The sequence below is a fragment of the Sinocyclocheilus grahami genome, unplaced genomic scaffold, assembly GCF_001515645.1.
Source record: "Sinocyclocheilus grahami isolate Dianchi unplaced genomic scaffold, SAMN03320097.WGS_v1.1 scaffold206.1, whole genome shotgun sequence".
Taxonomy (NCBI): Eukaryota; Metazoa; Chordata; class Actinopteri; order Cypriniformes; family Cyprinidae; genus Sinocyclocheilus; species Sinocyclocheilus grahami.
The window spans coordinates 905,425-912,725 of record NW_015505385.1 but is presented as its reverse complement, the minus strand read 5'-3'; the positions used below and the strand labels follow the sequence as shown (position 1 = coordinate 912,725).

Sequence of the window (7,301 nt, the reverse complement as noted above, 5' to 3'; positions counted from 1 at the left end):
ATATATATATATATATATATATATATATATATATATATATATATATATATATATATATATAAATAAATGTAAATACATGTAGAGATTTAAAAAATATATGCTGTATGTGTGTGTCTTTACATATACCTAATAAATACACAGTACACACACATATTGTATGTAAACAAAAACTTTTATTTTGGATGCGATTAATCGTTTGACAGCACTAATATATATATATATATATATAAAAACAATTATCTATTTAATGTATTAAATTAAAGAAAAATGACCTAGTCTCCGATGGTTTTGCAGTAAAAAGACACAAGTACAAAATTACTGTTGAATATTGTAAAATCGTAGAAATATTCTGCGTTTTACACAACCTATAAAACATTAACCTGCACTATTACGAGATGTGTGGCCCAAAGTAACCTGAACAAACCTATTGGCCAATGCCAATAATACATCATTAAGATGATTCCAGACCCTTAATATCCATGCATCATCTTATTTGTCATCTTCAGTAAACAAGCTCACATGATATTTTGCTGGACCACTATCTCATAAACTTAGTTGATATTCATAATTATTCAGTATATATTACCCTAATAAAACAGATGAAGTTCAGCATCGTGTTAAATGCGGTCTGATGCGGAGCAGCAGGAGGCCGGCGCGCAGAATAGCAGGTAATGTTAGCGGACTGGCAGTAAACATTTACTGCAAAGTTCTTTTGTAAGGCAATTAAGCTGCTCTCACATTCCCTGATGTAATACTCTCTCCAACTGCTAGTTGCATGCAGCCAAACTCTAAAAAACACAAGGGCATGCAAACTGTCACACAACTGACAGCAAATAAATACAAAATAAAATACAAAAATATTTAAAAATTAAAATAATATTTGAATAGTAATATTATTAATATAAATATTTATATTTATAATAATATTTTGTGTACATTAAAAAATAATGCTATTTTAATTTCTTAAATTATATTTTCATTTAATTTAGTTTAACTTAAGTTAATAATTTTTTTTAAAATATATATTATTCAATTATTACTCAGTTTTTACATTATTATTCAATTTCATTCAGACCTCCAAAGAGAATTAAGTACTTTTTTTTTAAATATCATAGAGGCCTAAATATTTACTTCCCCCATTTTTCTAAGTTTACAGTACAAGGTAATTCAGTTATGCTCTGACATCCGTTTCAGTGTAAACTTTTGTACAAACTCATTTGTCTTTGTGAAGAGACGCTTCATTAGTCACTACAACAGGTGATCTAAAGCAGTGTGTTTTAATTACAGACACTGCTGAAGACGGACGAACTTGAGTCAAGTGTGAAAACGGTCTTATAAACAATCATATTCGAATGTCAAACAACTACTAAATCAGCTGCTGTTGAATTAAATGTTTAACATTTTCAGGCAACAGCTTCTAGAGTAACATCTGATGTGTCCTTAATAGGGTTGCAAAAAGGTGGAACATTTCCAGTAAATTTCGGAAACATTCCAGTAAATTTCGGAAACTTTCCAGGATTTTTTTGGAATATTCAAGGGATTTTTGGAAATTTACCAGAAATTTTCCACCCCTTTGCAACCCAAGTCCTTAAAGGTCCCCTGAAGTGCCTTGAAACACACAGCGTTATTCTATGTCGTGACGTAATTTCAACTGAAACAGGAAGACAGGGCGGGACATAGAGCAGCCCCGCCCCCTTTTTAAATGAGCCAATAGCGTTTTGTTTATATCTGCACAGGTCAGAGCCATTGAGCTCGGTAAAGCCGCATTTGACAGCCACAGTCTAATAGATTATACCCCCTATATTCAATATGAAACTCTTAGTAAAACAAAATAGTGATCTCAGCCGCGGCTTCAGCATCTACTTATAATGTAGGGGGCGGGGCTTCGGCTTCTAGAGAGCGTTTGATTGGTCAGAAGATTTGATGAGAAGCTGAAGTACGATGTGACGTCATCGTTGAGCCGTTTTGGCGGAAGTGACGAACTGCAAGCTTCGACTGCTTATATCTTCTAAATGTGAATTTTGTCACTGTTTTGGAGCACACTGCCTTATAGATAACCTTAAGACTAACATATTGATACTAACACCCACAAAACTTTCATTTTGATTTCATGGGGACTTTAAGCCCTACAAATTATAATTAAATACCTTTTCTTAAAATATCTCCTGATTTCATTAATCAAAGATTCAGAAAATGAAGTAATACATTAAATTAATAACATTTTTTCACATTCTTGTTTACATAATTAAAAATAAAGTATTTTTACACAACTACATGTGTTTACTCATTCTATACCGTAAGCAATAATTATTATTATTATGAGTCTTTGTTTGTTTACATGGTTTACTCAAGTTAAATTTTTACTCTTATACACAAACTTGAGATCAACTTGAAAAACTATGACTAGGAAGAGAGATTAGCCCATGCTGTATAAATAAATGCATTCAAAAGGAAATTCGCAAGCGAACTCATCTTGCTTTGGACCGAAGTTCAGCAATAAACATTCTCCAGACTGAATTCATTTGGTGCATGCCGACTAAACCGGTCTGAAGCCTGTGATCACCACAAAAGGTTTACGTTTGTTTAAGATCCTCCCAAAAGCGTTCACCACCATGAAGGAGACGGAGCGCTTTTTGCATAATTCACTTCGCAGAGTTTATTCGAGCCGTGTTTCCATTGTTCCGTCACACGTTCTGGATTCCTTACGATCGGGAGGATCTATAGCAGCACGATTAATGACTCGCAAACCAGCTCCAGAGAAAATGATTAGACGACAGAGGCTTAACAAGGATGTTGATATTTCTGGCTCGAGGATCAGTGGAGAAGCACACAAAGCGAAGTGGCCCAATTAGCGGGTGTTTAGCTGGAGGTGGAGCTCTGAAAAGGGGGGCCGGTCCCCGGAGGGCCGGTTGTCATGGTTACTAGCGTGTCACCGAGGGCCCTTTCTCTTTCACGCTTTCATTCTCCGTTCTGTTCTCCCTCTCAATCACCACGACAATTAGACACAAAAACACAAGTCTCCTCTTCTCCAAGGCCAAACTCTCGATTTCGGTCCCCGGAGGGAAGGCTGAACTAAGCAGAAAGTGTGTTTTTTATGAACACTGAGCTGAAGTGGAAAGAAAACTTTGAATGTTCTTTTCATTGTTTGTTTTCTTACCCTCACAGTTTTTTCCCTCCTCTAAGTTGATCTGTTCTTTTAGTCTAGAATTACATAATGGTGCCATCCATCCCCATTAAGAGCTGTTGCTTCCTAAAGCCACCGTCGGAGGGAACAAAATGGGGACGATATTTTCTGAGCTTCTGTGCATACTGTAATGTGACATATGCATGTGGAATAAATGTCTTTAGATTGTATGTCAAAAGAGCTGGAAGTGTAAAGTATGTAAGCAAGGCCAAACTCAGCAGCCTGTGCCAATACCTCATCTGTAATGATGACATTAGAAAGCATTCAGACCACTGTTGACAATACTGAATGTCGCTAATTAGCATATTCATGACATCACAGTGTTTAATTTGCATACTGCGGAGTGTCAGTCCCCTATTGTATTTCTGTGCTCAAATACTGTACTGTATATTCATTTGAATTCTCAATAAAACTTCCCCAGCACAAATTTTAGATTTTGTTAATGTTTTTTTTCTGTGGAAAGACCAATGTAAACAGCAACGAAAGCCAAAATATTAAATGTCATAGATTTACGGAGTAATCCACTATTTTGTAGAGGTGGATCAAAATGACAATTTCCACCCGAGATTTAGAGCCAGTTTACTCATGGAGCCGCATTAAGCTCTCCATATATCTGGGATTGAACAATTGAGGGACTTTAAAATTAAGATAACAAAAGGAAAGTTTGTTAAGAACCAGAATCTAAAAGGATATTAAGATACCTTTAATATCTTTTGAGTTACAGGCATGCAAACCTGAGGCAAAAAAACACAAGAAGTGCTTTTCGCCATTTTTGAACTGTCACCGTTGGCATATAACGCAACAAAGATTGCTGAAGTCAACAGGTTTTACTAATAGACCTACCAATCTCTGTGTAAAAATAATATAGTGATGCTGCAATATTTCTGAAATCATTTTTACACCTGCTAAAAATTGTCATTGTCATGATATTACATACCACAAAATCTGCCACTGAAGCACATCTACAAGACCCAACAGAGGAACCTGAATGAAACCTGATGTTTTCCTTTTATAACTGGTTTCTAAGAGTTAGTTTGAGCTGTGGAATGTGTTTGACAAAGCATTTTGTGTCTAAAATGTAAGTTACTTAATATTAACTAATCATTCTGAGCTGTTCTTTTACAGTTGAAGCCGTGATCATGTGGAAAATGCAAAAAGCGCTGCACAGAAATAAAGCATTTAAAAACAAATTACATTCATTTTTATGCATATTAATGCCTAATCTAAATTGATAAATATTGATCAATCTAAATATTTTGAATAGCAATGATCTTAGTCTATTAGCTGTGTGTGAACACTGCAATTTCACTCCCAATACACAGAATCGATTCCTCTTTCGCATATGAACGAACACATACACACAAAATTATCTCAAATTGTCTCGGCAAGTATTCTCGTAAACACAGTCGGTTATGTCTTAAGTCAGTGGTCTTCACTATTTTTTTCAATGGGAGCCGCACTGATAGGGCAAAGTCAATCGGAGAGCCACTTTTACCGCGAAGTATCAAAAGTTACATCCAGTCATGAATAGCATGTCTTTTTATCAATCTGTCATATGCAATGCAATGCAATACAAAAGCGGCTATCATTCTTTATCATTTACCAGTCAAATTTGTAACTGAGACAAGATTATAAAAAAAAAAAAAAAGCAGGATTACCTTAATGCTGGAAAGACCTTAAGTTATTATTTTTTTTAATCATGTATCTTACCATCCAAGTGCACATTCGGCGTTAAGAGCTGTTAAGATTAAAACTGGCTACTCCGCAGTGAGTCAGTGTCATGGACGTAGGACAGAGCAAGTGTAAATATCTTTTCTAGTCTATATCTCCATCTTGTAATGCCGCTGTTTTAGGTATTTTCATCCAGTGTAGACAACATCACTGGGTTCTATTGTCCTTTGTCGGATCGTGCCACTCACGTCCGGTGTAAACATGGTGTGAGTTTTTTTAATGGGTTATGTTATAGCCCTGCTTGTTTTTAATGTTTTTATGAAATATCTGCATTGACTGCATGATCATATCATCGTATTATTTACTGCCATGCATAAGGCTCGCGAGCCGCGCAATGAGTAACACTGTCTTAAGTGAACGTAAACAGTAGTGAAAGAAATCTCAAGTGCATCGCTATATTGGATCCATGCATTCGGTCTTAAAGGGGCAGCAGCCTATAAATACCTGCTGTTCCATAAGCGCCACCTGCTGTCAGAGTGACATTTGCGTCTCATTCACAAAGCTAAAATCAAGCCATTCTGTTTTTGCTTCAAATTTCGAAATTATACAATCTAATTGCAATCTAAATAACAAGTATTTAGCATCTTTGTTTGGATCATGATTAAAATGCAGTGGCTGCCTCTGATTTTAAATGGAAAAAGCACAGCCAAAGCCTTAGTTTGTTTATATGAAGAGCTTTATTTTATTTGTAATATTTAATTATTTGATTTGGGATGGGTTTAAAAATGTCAAGTTAGTTTTATCATTTGACATATTTCAATTTCACAAAGAAATGTGCACCATTTTGTTGGAGAAATAATAAAAGGACACCTTTTCATTTATAATTTGACTTAAATCTCATTTTGTTCAAAAGAAAAATTGTGAGAAAATTGTATTGTGAAATCAATATCGTGAATCGCATCGTGAGTTGAGTGAATCGTTACATCCCTATATGCTACTAGTTTTTAATCATGCTGATTTGTCTGCTGCGAAGTTCAGCCGATGTCTTTTTTTTTTTTATTCGGGCCACTTAAATTAATTTTGGGCTACCAAAATCTGAAGAATGTCTACCAGCGATTTTGAAATTTTGTGAGCCCTGAAATGTCTAAAGCTGCGGGGAGCGGCAAGCCTGCCGGTAAAGCATGCTGAATAGTAAAAGTAATGCTCTACTGTGCTTTATGGACTTGGTTAGCCAGTTGGCACAGCGCAATGTAAATGCTTGAAAAAAAAACACCCTGGAGCCTTACAGAAGGAAGCCCTCGTGTCTGACGTTGCATCACTAGCCTGAGCGTTCGATCACACGTGTATTTACTCTACACAGACCCCACAGACCTGGCATCTGTGAGCCGCTTCTCCTAGACAGCAGTGAGATTAAACTAAGCGCAAATGCAGACTTCTCAACTCATCTTCTGAGAAAAAAAGAACTGCCTTTTCAGATGACATCTCATTGATGTCTGAAACAGCACAATTTCCAAGACCAAATTGAGTTCTAGAAGAAACATCTGAGACAAAGGAGTAGTTCACCCCAAAAAAAGAAAATTTGCTAAATATGTGCTCACCCTCAGGCCATCCGAGATGTAGATGAGTTTGTTTCTTCATCAGATTTGGAGAAATGTAGCATTGCATCAGTGTCTCAGCAATGGGATGCTCTGCAGTGAATGGGTGCCGTCAGAATGAGAGTCCAAACATCTGATAAAAACATTACAGTAATCCACACCACTCCAGTCCATCAGTTAACATCTGTTTTTATCAGCTGTTTGGACTCTCATTCTGACGGCACCCATTCACTGCAGAGCATCCATTGCTGAGACACTGATGCAATGCTACATTTCTACAAATCTGATGCAGAAACAAACTCATCTACATCTCGGACGACCTGAGGGTGAGCACATTTTCAACAGATTTTCATTTTTGGATGAACTATTACTCTACATGAATCACATTAAAACCAGAATATCAAACAAACTCTTTTGAGGAAAGAAACAATTCTCTGTTTTCACTAAAACAGTGTAGGTGGTTGTACTAGTTGCATCATGTTGAAGGTGTTCTTGGCTCACCGGCCTTCATCTATCTGGACCTTTATTTAGACTCTACCTGCTTCATGTCATGTTTGTGCAATCTAGTCCCTCATTGGTTATATAAGCCACCCAACGCTAGGGGAAAAAATGCATGGAAATAAAAAGAAGCAAAGGTTATGGAGATCCTGTAGGAACCATTTCTCAGCAGAATACTGTCAGATTACATTACATGCGAGTTGGAAATACCCTTTAAACAACATGATGCCTCTCCAATAGTTTGAAGCTCACCTGACATCCTAGAAGCAGATCGAGCCGGCTGACACACACAAACCCCTGCAGTCCAAAGCCTGATCCTATTAAAGCGGAACTAGGTATTACTGAGATCTAAA

General features: G+C 36.5%; 1 long non-coding RNA gene across 1 annotated transcript in view; it reads left to right on the top strand.

The window, feature by feature from the left end:
- The window catches only part of LOC107595660 (uncharacterized), a 14,837-nt gene that overhangs the window by 651 nt on the left and 6,885 nt on the right, over positions 1–7,301 (top strand). The window contains exon 2 of the long non-coding RNA XR_001610284.1: positions 5,957–5,959. This is a non-coding gene — a long non-coding RNA (uncharacterized lncRNA). The remainder of the gene's footprint in view (positions 1–5,956; positions 5,960–7,301) is intronic.